This window comes from Schistocerca serialis, chromosome 1 (assembly GCF_023864345.2).
Source record: "Schistocerca serialis cubense isolate TAMUIC-IGC-003099 chromosome 1, iqSchSeri2.2, whole genome shotgun sequence".
Classification (NCBI taxonomy): Eukaryota; Metazoa; Arthropoda; class Insecta; order Orthoptera; family Acrididae; genus Schistocerca; species Schistocerca serialis.
The window spans coordinates 958,181,437-958,194,108 of record NC_064638.1 but is presented as its reverse complement, the minus strand read 5'-3'; the positions used below and the strand labels follow the sequence as shown (position 1 = coordinate 958,194,108).

The 12,672-nt window shown below is 43.9% G+C and overlaps 1 protein-coding gene across 1 annotated transcript in view; it reads right to left on the bottom strand.

Annotated features, from left to right (window-relative positions):
- The window catches only part of LOC126452148 (uncharacterized), a 701,717-nt gene that overhangs the window by 664,266 nt on the left and 24,779 nt on the right, over positions 1–12,672 (bottom strand). The window lies entirely within an intron of this gene.

The window sequence follows — 12,672 nt, the reverse complement described above, 5'->3', positions numbered from 1 at the left end:
TACTTGTGAGAACCTTGTCCCACGCAAAAGCAATGTCACGCGGATCAAGTTCTTACCTCTCTCCTTCCTTCCTCCCTTTCTCTAATGAAAAGTGAACCGGAATTCCACCGACAAAAGTTAGGAGTATGTAGTATAAGGACTCGTAGCTTCTTCGTCTCATTACAGAATATTGGGTTTTGTTAGATTTCTTACCAGCACTTATCCTTACAATGGGATAGGAACGATGATGGAAATAGGATCACATTTGAGGAAGTGGAGAAAATGGTCAATAGGTTGCAGTGCAATAAGGCAGCTGGGGTGGATGAAATTAAGTCGGAACTCATCAACTACAGTGGAATGTCAGGTCTTAAATGGCTACACAGGATAAGTGAAATGGCGTGGGAGTCGGGACAGGTTCCATCAGACTGGACGAATGCAGTAATCACACCAATCTTTAAGCATGGAAACAGAAAATATTGTAACAACTACAGAGGTATTTCTTCAGTCAGCGTTGTGGGTAAAATCTTCTGAGGTATTGTTGAAAGGAAAGTGCGAGTATTAGTTGAGAACAAATTGCATGAAAATCAGTGTGGGTTTAGGCTTCTTAGAGGTTGTCAGGACCAGATCTTTAGCTTACGGTAAATAACGGAGAAGTGTTACGAGTGGAACAGGGAACTGTATCTATGCTTTATAGAACTAGAAAAGGCATATGACCGGCTTCCTAGGAGGAAGTTATTGTCTGTTCTACGAGATTATGGAATAGGAGGCAAACTTTTGCAAGCAATTAAAGGTCTTTACATGGACAGCCAGGCAGCAGTTAGAGTTGACGGTAAATTGAGTTCATGGTTCAGAGTAGTTTCAGGGGTAAGACAAGGCTGCAAACGGTCTCCGCTGTTGTTCATATTATTTATGGATCATATGTTGAAAAAATAGACTGGCTCGGTGACATTAAGATATGTGAACACAAAATAAGCAGTCTCGCATATGCGGATGACTTAGTTGTGATGGCAGATTCGATTGAAAGTTTGGAAAGTAATATTTCAGAGCTAGATCAGAAATGTAAGGACTATGGTATGAAGATTAGGTTCTCCAAAACGAAAGTAATGTCAGTGGGAAAGAGATAGAAACGGATTAGTGCCAAATAGGAGGAACAAAGTTAGAACAGGTGGACGGTTTCAAGTACTTAGGATGCATATTTTCACAGGATGGCAGCATAGTGAAAGAACTGGAAGCGAGCTGTAGCAAAGCTAATGCAGTGAGCGCTCAGCTACGATCTACTTTCTTCTGCAAGTAGGAAGTCAGTACCAAGACTAAGTTATCCGTGCACCGTTCAATCTTTCGACCAACTTTGTTCTATGGGAGCGAAAGCTGGGTGGATTCAGGTTACCTAATCAATAAGGTTGAGCTTACGGATATGAAAGTAGCTAGGATGATTGCAGGTACTAGTAGATGGGAACAATGGCAGGAGGGTGACCACAATGAGGAAATCAAAGAAAAACTGGGAATGAGCTCTATAGTTGTAGCAGTCAGGGCGAACAGGCTTAGATGGTGGGGTCATGTTACACGCATGGGAGAGGCAAGGTTACCCAAGAGACTCATCGGTTCAGCAGTAGAGGATAGGAGGAGTCGGGGTAGACCGAGGAGAACGTACCTGGATTCGGTTAAGAATGATTTTGAAGTAATAGGCTTAGCATCAGAAGAGATACCTATGTTAGCACTGAATAGCGGATCATGGAGGAATTTTATAAGGGGGACTATGCTCCAGTCTGAACGCTGAGGGACATAATCAGTCTTAAATGATGATGATGATGATGATGATTTATCTTTGCATATATCTATATCTCTATATGTGCACAACAGTGCGAATGTGGCGGTGTGCTTTGTGTCCTACGTTTGGAAATAAACTTCCTCCATTAACTAGCGGTACTTCCGCTGAGATCAGCAATGCCCACTTATCTCTTTCAGTACTGCCCGATTGGATCGTGAGGCGATAGTGTTACACAGCAGTGTTCATAGGTTTACTGGAGAGAGTTGGTCGATATGAACCTCGTCTCTAGGTGCCCTAATTGCCACGGAACAGAAATGCAACGACGCCGTTTCCGCAGCGACGGCAGCTCCCGTCACAGTGATTTATATCTGAGAGTTGTTAAATCACTCACAGTTGTGTGCTGTGCATTCTAGGGATTGCGTGTTACAGTCGTTTTTACTACTGTCAAGATAGTTTCACAGAAGGAACGGTAACTGAGATAGGAAGTCGAATAAATCGTTAGCCACGCGGGATTTGCCGAGGGCGCTGCAGTCATGGACAGTGCGGCTGGTCCCGGCGGAGGTTCGAATCGTCCCTCGGGCATGGGTGTGTGTGTTTGTTCTTAGGATAATTTAGGTTAATTAGTGTGTAAGCTTAGGGACTGATGACCTTAGCAGTTAAGTCCCATAAGATCTCACACACACAATAAATCGTTATTACGTTATTACTCTGTAACGAGACCATTATAGAAAAATACTCGCAAAGTATTCTAAACTTATATTTGTGGACTTCGGGTTCATCCTGTGTTATAAAACAGAACTAGCGACTTTCACAACCTGTAAACGTGTACGATAGCTAAACAAGCAACATGAGCTTTATGTTCAGTGATTTCTCGTTCAACATTCATCAAATTCCAGAGAAATTGCCAGGTTTCAAAAAACTCGATCCATTCTCATCCACTAAGCGTAATGTTCGGGCGGAGTTTAGTTCATACATCAATAAAAAGGAATACTCTGCAACATGCCATTGTAATCAGACATTGTTAAGAAGCATTATTACATAACCTTTTCATGCCAGTTACCTAAAACAGGAGTCGGTCAGCATTTAGGGCAATGTAATCAGCGTCAAGCGTCACGATCCATGCTTTCCAAGGTCCACCTATATCAGCTGGCGCTAACGCCAGGGTCATTCCTGCAAAGAGGCTACACTGATTCTATTTTCTGATTGACGTTCTTCATGCTGAAGGCAAACACTCCAATCCTCCTCTTTGCTTCGCAGAGAACATTTTAGATTCTAAATAAGACTTAATTTATAAGAACTTTTAATGAAGAAATGTTCAAATGTGTGTGAATTCCTAAGGGACCAAACTACTGAGGTCACCGTTCCCTAGACTTACACACTACATAAACTGACTTAAACTAACTTACGCTAAGAACAACGTACACACACACACACACACACACACACACACACACACACACACACACACCCGAGGGAGGACTCGAATCTCCGTCGGGAGAGACCGCGCAATAAGGCATTAAGGACGCGTCTCCGTGGAATCATATCCACAGATTGAAAACTGTTATCATGACGTGGTCCTAGCGCCATAAGTGAAGCAACTTGGAACTGAACGGTGAACGCGTGGTGACAGGCGGCGTCAGAGTGTCTCATTGTGTCGACAATTGGCGCAGTACACACTGGTGCCACCGCAGAAGGCCAAGAAGCTGGAATAAGCCACCAGTCGGGCACGCTTCTGCAGAGGTCCTGCGAACAAAGCTGGTGCTAACGAACCCCCTCCCACTTCCCTGCCAGTAATAAGCAGCCACCTAATGAGGGCGCCGCTTATCGCGGGGATCCCCGAGCGCACTTGTTCGCTGCTTGTCGGCTGCACACTGTTTCCCGCCGGATACGGCCGCGGAACAAAGGGAATTCTACCAATTAGAGCCCACGTCCGTGCCGCCGTCTCTCACACGCTGCCGTAGTGCATCTCGTCCCAACGCCGTATTTCTTAATTAGGAACATCTCATACTCGCTATTCCAGAGAAAAATGGAAGTAAGCAACAAAGAGAAAAGCTCTCCAGTTGGTTCCCCTTTTAGGTTCCAGAATAATGTGTTCCATGCTACAAATAGTGCAGCCAATTAAAATAATGATAATACACTTTCCAGCCACATCGTGACCACCTGTCGAAAGCCTGAATAACCACCTGCGGACCGCTGCGAGACTTTCAGGAAGAGAAGCAGTCACTGACAGGGATGTGGTGCCATGCCCCCGGTTGTTTCTCCCACGGGGAGATGCTTGTTTAGAAATAATGAGACACAGGCAAACAAGAACAATTGTTTAGTAGACCACAGCAGAAACATTTAATAACAAAAGAAAACTCTTTTCAATAAAAAATCATGGAACTTCTTGGACACTAACAGGCACACGCCTGTAACACACAGTGAATAAACTATGCCGCTGATAATCCCTAACGACGTGAACTTCTCTGAATGTCGCTGCGGTGGCTTCCGACCGGGCCCTGACTGGTGGGCTGCTAAAGAGCTGGCGCTCCGATTGAGCGAACTGCCGACGTTTGCTTGCAACGCCCTGTATTGCGGGGTCGCAGAGGAATTCGTGCCGTTCAGGTTCCGCGTACGTGATACGACGGAGGAAATACACACTTGGCACGGAGGACCTTTGGTGGTGCTTGTCATCTGTCGTCGTTGTGATAAATGCTGTCCGGCAAGATAACGCCTCGTACTTATGCAATCCTGTCACGCTTCAGTGTCTGAGGGGTTGCCAATGCCTGTAGGCGATCGGCTCCCCTCCAGTGCCATGGTCATATGGGCTGGGTTTCTCGGTTGAGGATTCATTGTGCGAACAACCCGATGGAAATGGTGCCATAGACACTCTATTGGATTTAAGTACGGGGAGTTTGGTGGCCAGGGGAGTACGGTTAACTCATCCTGGTGCTCTTCGAATAACGCACATATACTGCGAGCTATGCAACGCGTTTCATTATCTTGCTGGTAGATGCCATCGTTCCGATAAAAAACAAACTGCTGGTCCCTAACGACAGATACATACTTGCGATGATCCACTGTGCCTACTCAGCCATGAAAGCCACGAAAGAATTGCCCAGGCCATATCGCTTCCTCCCGGTTGCACATGTTTCACGCCGTACACGCCAAAGGCCATCTGTCCGATAGACCATAAAACGTGATTCGTCTGAAATGGCCAACTGTCGTCACTCAGTTGTGTGTCAAGTTGTGACACTGGCCATCGATGAACAGCAGTCAGCATGGATGCATGAACCAATCCCTAAACGGGCGTTGAAGAGACCCTGTTGGTAGAGCCCCCAGTTCATTTGCGCTGTCAACTGTTCAACAATTGCAAGCCTGTTCGCCCCTACACAGCTCCGCAGCCGTCGTTCGCCACTGTCATCTACGACTCATGGTGCACGACAGTTGCCGTGGCGCCAGTTTTGGATTGCGTCATTTCGCCGTGCATGGTATACTTTAATCACGGCGGCACGTGGACAGTTTAGAAAATTATCCGTTTAGGAAATGATTCTACCCTTGGCATGAAAACAAAGGACCATGCCCATGCCCGTTTGGAAGTCAGATAAATCGGTCCGTTTATGCATTATGGCAGCGACTGCAGTGTTTCCGCGTCTCTCTGACACACTTTATAAAACCTCCACTGATAGTACTGCCATCTGCTGTTTCTAAGTGGTTAATACAGGCTGACGTCGAAAATAGGCGGTGGCCACATTAATGTTGCTGGATCGTGTAATAATAATAATAGGCAGTTGACATTACATTGTCAATTTCGTTGGTTAGCTACAAGGTAATACCAAATGGAAAAAATGAAATTACATAATTCATATTTTGTTTGGAATTATGTTTCTATAGTCCTGGTCCACAATGAAATCCCCTCGCCACAGTACCGCAGTACGTTGCTAGAGGTAACTAAACAAAATGGCTTACCTCAATAAAAGTGGATTATCGTGCAATAATTCGTTTTCTGCATTTAAGGGGGACGAGGCCCCACCAATCCATGCTGCGTTGGTGAGCGTGTACGTCGATAATGCATAATTACACGGCACAGTACTTCAGTGGCGCAGACACTTCCAGTGTGGTTGAATAGCGAAGAATGAGGAGGCAGGCACTATCTCTGTGAAGAACAGGAAATCGCAAGTGAAGTGAAGGCTGTAGTCCTTGATAATCAGCTTATTACAATCGAGTTGTCAGTGGAAAAAATGAAAGTCGGTTATGGTTGGTTGGTTGGTTTGGGGAAGGAGACCAGACAGCGTGGTCATCGGTCTCATCGGATTAGGGAAGGATGGGGAAGGAAGTCGGCCGTGCCCTTTCAGAGGAACCATCCCGGCATTTGCCTGGAGTGATTTAGAGTCGGTTATGGATAGGTTACCGACACCCTACGTGACATTTTGAAGATGGCGAAAGACGCCACCCGCTGTGTTCTGCGTCTGCTCACGCAGCGGAAGTGTTGCAGTTATGACAGGACAATCCAGGTGGCTTCTTCAGCCTCCTAAGCACCTGGTTGTACCGCTTACTTATTAAATCTACGCTCAGAGCTCCAGTATGGCAACGAAACTTGGTAGATATTCTGATCCGTTAAAGCGGAACCGAATTGAGCTGGAAAAAAAAAATCAATTCCACTTTTGACCAACAGGTACAAATCCGGCGCTGTGAATTCAGGAAAGACGTACAGAAATGTGTCCTTATGTAATGGATTAGGAACGGGACGTGGACAGAAACAGTGAAACAACTGAGAGAGGCATAATGTTGATTTTATCATTAAACGCCACTTACACAATTTTTTCAGTGTGAACATTGTTGACGTCGACAAGATGCTGCATCCGTGAAATGCCGTGATCAATGTTGCTGGCAGCAGTTCCGTTGGAATCTGAGGAACGTGTTACTTTATACTGGCCGTAGGATCGTGTAGAGACCGGAAGTGTCCCTGTTAAACGCTTTCTTGTAGATATTCCTAGTGCCAGAAGTCACATAGATCCGGATCAGGTGTCCTTGCAGGCCATGTAACTGGAAAACTTCTGGAGTTTACTTTCGAGGTGGAACGTTTCCTGAACAGCCGAACTGCAGACCCCTACTACCGAGGTAGCCGCCAAATCATTCATCGGAGAAAAATGAGTAGTATTGAAGGACGAATGTGTAGAGATAGTGTAACACGATTACCAAGTTTGCAGATCGCAGCTTGAAATTAACGGTACACCAATAAAATAAGCCTCTTCAGCCGAATCTCTAAGAGGTCCACACATCAATAAATACGTACTAAATCCATTCTCTGCAAACTAGCGTGAAGTGCATGACAAAGGGTACCTGTTATTGTACCTGTTAGTTGGGCTTCTCGAGCGCGGGAGTAGATTGTTTTAACATCTTTGTGATCGCTGAAGTTAGTCTAACGTTATCCTCGAGGTCCCTACGTGTGCCGTAAGTAGGGGATGTAGCACATCCCTAGATTTATCATTTAAGGCTGGTTCCTGAAATTTTATTAGCGACCTCGAGACAGTTTGCCTCTATCCTCAAGCATGTGCCAGTTTAGTTTCTTCAGTATCTCTATGACACTATACCATGGGTCAAACAAGATTATGACCATTCGCCCTGCCCTGCTTTGTCTATGTTCAATAGCCCCTGAATCTTATTTGATAAGAGTCCCAGAACTTGACAGTAATATTCTAAGATAGGTTGCGCAAGTCTTTTGTAAGCAGTCTCCTTTATAGATTCATGATATCTTCTCCGCATGCTATCAACGAACCGGAGTCTGCCACCTGCCTTACCTAGACCTGAGCCTACGTGATCGTCCCATTTCACATCCCCAAAAATTGGCGCACCACGTATTTGCATGAGTTGACCGATTCTGATTGTGACTCGTTGATATTTTAATCACAGTATAATAGGTTTTTTCATTTTGTGAAGAGCACAAATTTACTTTTCTGAATATTTGAAGCAAATTGCGAATGCTTGCACCACTCTGAAATCTTATCAATATTTGTGCAGCTTACTTGAGACATTACTTCGTTATACGAGGGTTGGAACTTAAATAGTGGCAACTACTTATTCACAACCGATACAAAAGAGTTACATGTTAGCATCTGTTACTGTCCTTCAAAGTAGTTACCAACGTTGTGTACAACCCGTTGCCAGCGATGTGGAAGGCGTAGTATACCGTTAGCAGAGCCTGTTCTGTTGATGGTGCGAATGGAGCGGTCTACTGCCTGTCGAATCTCTGGAACAGTTCTGAAGCGGATGCCACGAAGTGGTTCCTTCATCTTCGGAATCATATCAAAGTCACAAGGACTTAAGTCCGGGGAGTATGGTGGATGGTACAGTACTTCCCAGTCCCATCGACCGATCAGGGTAACCACAGCTTGCGCTCTATGCGCTCGCGCATTGTCATGCAAAATGATGGGTGGGTAGCACAGAAAGTGTCGCCGCTTCTTTAGCAAAGCTGGTCGTAGGTGATGCTCCAAAAACGAACAGTAATACTGTGCACTGACGGTCTGCCGTGGAGGAATTTAATGCGTTTGGATAACACCATCACAGTCGTACACGAGAATCACCATAACGTTAGACCGCTCCATTTGCACCAACAACAGAACAGGCTTTGCTAACGGTATACTACGCCTTCCACATCGCTGGCAACGGGTCCTACTCAACGCTGGTGACTACTTTGAAGGACAGTAACAGGTGCAAACATGTAACTCTTTTGTATCGGTTGTGAATAAATAGTTGGCACTATTTAAGTTCCGTCCCTCGTATGTAACTGCATCGTTTGTAAATAGTCTGAAATTACTATTAATATTGTCTGTAGAGTCATTAATACACAAAATGTATAGAAATGGTCACAACGCACTTCCTCGGGGCACATAAGCGTAGGTACCGTACTAAGTCAAATGTGTTAGAAAGTCAAAAAATACTGCGTCTGCTTGACTGCCTTGATCCATGGCATTCAGGACGTCATTGAAAACAATGCGAATCGGGCTTCGCATAATCGAAATTTTCGGAATCCGTGCCGGCTGGTACTGATAAGGCTATTCTGTTTATGATACCTCATTAGCTACTTAGAAGACAAAACGGACAAGAAAAAAGACATGTTACCAATTTTATGGATACTGTCATTTTACGAAGCACCTACGGATTGTAAATTATTGACTAAAATCTACATACAGCATGATGTTAATATTTTGGGCTTGTAGACTGAAAATGGAGAAATAATTGTCTCGAAGTTTTATATATGAAATGATCGACAGTACTTGAACGTCAGACGAGATGCCATTGTTTTACGAAAATACATATCAAATACTGTTTAAGATTACTTCCAGAAGTTTATTTTGTACACAGTTCAGTTGCTGCCACGCATAGATGACAATAACAACAATAACGGAAACAAATTCAATGTCATTAATGATGATAACTTCCTTAATAATACCAATAATAATTATAATAATAATGTTATCTGAAATATTAGTCACTAGAAAGTCTGCAACCACGTTTTTCAGTTTCTCATCTTAATGACTTCCGGTTAATATTACAAGTATTACATGTAGTTGAAATTATACTCATCAAATGAATATTGTTTTATTGAACACCTTGTTAAAATTTAATTATGAAATCACCAGATTTAAATAATAAATATGGAACTGATCCACTTCAATTATTGATCGTCCTTCGAATGATCGCCCCCTCACATCAACAGTATTCATCCTAATCCTTGTACTAACACTACTATCAGTAGCCCGTTTTAGGCTTATGGCCCACAAGCCAGTTCAGCAACTTGTCACTTAATCCTACCTTTCTCCTGCAACACTATTTGATACTGACAACTAAAAACTATAGATGGTACGATTAAGGGTTCGTTTGATAAAGCAACATCGGAATGTCTGATGCTTACTGAGAGATGGACATTTTTTGCAATATATAACAAGGGTATTTGAAAATGGTAGATCTTTATTTTCTGTGTGCTATTTTACCACGTAGAACATTTAACATCAGATTACAAAAGTCGATTCCAACCTTCTGAATTGCTGAAGTATGTGTCCGCAAAACTGAGATCTGACACACCTTGGCAGAACATACCGGCCATTGCAGCAGTACGTGATCACTGTTAACAATCCACACTTATTGTGACTGTATTAATAGTTAAACAGTTTAATTGCGTCAAGACATTAAAAACATAGTATACAAATATATACACGCTAACAAATGTGACGTGAGTCATGTATACACACATCTGGCTTAACATCAGTCAACAAGTGCAAATTACTGTCCGGCCAAAGTTCTGACATAAATCGGCGACTGAATCAACTGATATTTCATTTCATTACGATTAGAACGATATTGCTAATAAGTTTTCATACCAAAAGACACGTTAATAATCGGTCACAGCTTCATGAGAGATGCAGACTTGACAATATCTGTGTCCCTGAGCGGGGAAGATGAATAAAACTAGAGAAGTAGATGAAGCTACGTGGACGATAAAGACTTAAAATGTACATGCTAAAGCATACATTGGACTGTTGTAAATCATTACATACAATGATTCATTATAATTATTTTGCTATGTAATATTCCTGATACGTTTCTACGCTGGTGTAGATGACTTGAAGGTTACCGCTTGACCGAAACGAAGTCTTTGAATAAATATACATTACATTAGTTTTTGGTGGTTCCGCATTGCTGTTCTTTAATCTTGCGATGCACTTAATATGTACACTGCTTTAGAAACTAAACGCAGAAAAATATTACATGTCCGCCCTCCGATGTTTGGCTAGCCAGCAACTTTGTTTTAAAAACTGGCAAGAACATTACTACCGTCGATCGGTTCGAGTCATCTTCGTTGATGCAATCCCCTTCTAAGTTATTATTTATATAAGTCTTTTACCCATTTACTAACTTCAGTTTTGTCCAATTATTTACAGTCGCGCATTTCCAGCAACTATCATTTTAAACAGTTGCTTACTTTCGGTGTCAATCGTACAGCGGTGGATACCATAGGTTCAGTACGTTTTCTGGGTGTCAATGTTACAGACTCCCCAAGCGACTGCTATCAACCTTTTGTCGACACCGTAGGACTGCCTCCAAGCAGAGTGGTGCTTGTTGCTGTCGCACTAGTTTCTCATTACTCTGTGGACTACTTTTAGACGTATGTTTCACGATTTCCTGTCAGAAAGGTTACAGCTCGTAGTAACTGACGGGAACTCATCGAGTAAAACAGAAGTAACACCTGGCGTTCCACACGGAAGTGCTGTAGGCCTTTTGCTGTTCCTGATGTACGTAAATGATTTAGGAGACAACCTGAGTAGCATAAATTCGTCAGATGATCAAATTACAAAATCATTTAGACAAGATACCTGTATGGTGCAGAAAGAGGCAACTGACTAAATAGTGAAAAGTGTGAAGTCATCGACACGAGTTCGAAAAGGAATCCGCTAAAATTCGGATACACGATAAATCACACAAATGTAAAGGCTGTAAATTCAACTAAATTCTTAGCGATTACAGTTACGGATAACTTAAGCTGTAAAGATCAGATTGATGTATCGTGGGGAAATCAAACCGCAGTCTACGATTTATTGGCAGAACAATTAGAAAATGCAACAGGTGTACTAAAGAGACTGCCTACACTACGCTTGTACATCCTATGCTGGTGTATTACCGTGCGGTGTGGGATCCGCATCAGACAGAATCTACCGAGGACATCGAAAAAGTTACATAAGGGCAGCTCGTTTTGTACTATCGCGAAATGTGGGAGACAGCGCCGCGGTTGTCATACGTGAAGTGGGGTGCCAATCATTAAAACAAGTGATTTTGCTCTGCGACAGGATTTCCTCATGAAGTTTCAATCACTAACTTTATCCTCAGAATGTGAAAATATTTTGTTGGCGCCCACCTATGTAGGGAAGAATGTTCATCATAATAAAATAAGAGAAATCAGAGCTCGCACGGAAAGATTTAAGTTTTCGTTTTTCCTGCGTGCTGTTCGGGAGTGGAACGGTATAGTAGTAGCTTAAAGGTTTATCGATGAACCTGCCAGGCACTTAATTGTGAAAACCAATCGCACAGGTGGAGGTGCAGATGTAGATAACTATGCCGCGTCCAACCGACGGTTACTGAAGTTGGATTAATTTAACCAAATCCATCATTTTTTGCAGGTAAAACAATACGAGACGCCACGTGACAGGAACAAAAACTGTGGAAAACAGATTCAGCGGCAAGCAATCGAAATCCCACGGGAAGAGAACAAGCACGGTCAGCGCTCCCTCTCTGCGTAAGCGTTCCGTACGCGCGGCTGCAATTATGGGATAACTTCATACCAGGTTTTTCCATGGCAAGCACCCAGGGGGCGGAGTGGCGCTTGTAATGGAATCTGAGCTCTGTGCAGCAATTAAGGCCCTCCTCCGAATTACAAGCGAGAGCAGACATGAGGCTGGGTGGCTGCGCCCGGTATGAGGGTCATTAAACCCATTAGCGGGTCGTGGAGTCCCGCAGGAGCGGAGATGCGGCGATACGGCCGCCAGGTGCCTCGCGGCTGCGCGGCGGCACGCCGGCAGCTGTCGGCTGCCGGCACAGCGGAGGCACTCGCCTGCGACACAGGCAGCTGCACTTAACGTGCGTACAATGCGCGCATTAACTGCCGCAGCAGTGCTCGCCGGCTAAGGAAGCGACCGCCCGAGAGATACGAGCGGCGGAAGCGGGACCGGACTGTGAACTAGCAGCAGGTGAATGCGCGCGTCTGTATTCGTCGAGAATTCACATATCTGGCTCGCCGTGCTGTGATCTAAACGTTTGTTTGTTCTTGGAATATTACACACACTAGCGTAACCTATCATTCTCTATACGTGAATAGGGCATCCGGAGAGTAAATGTCGACGGTTACTCAAAAGAACAAAACATTTAATGGAAAAAATTCTTACAGGATAGTA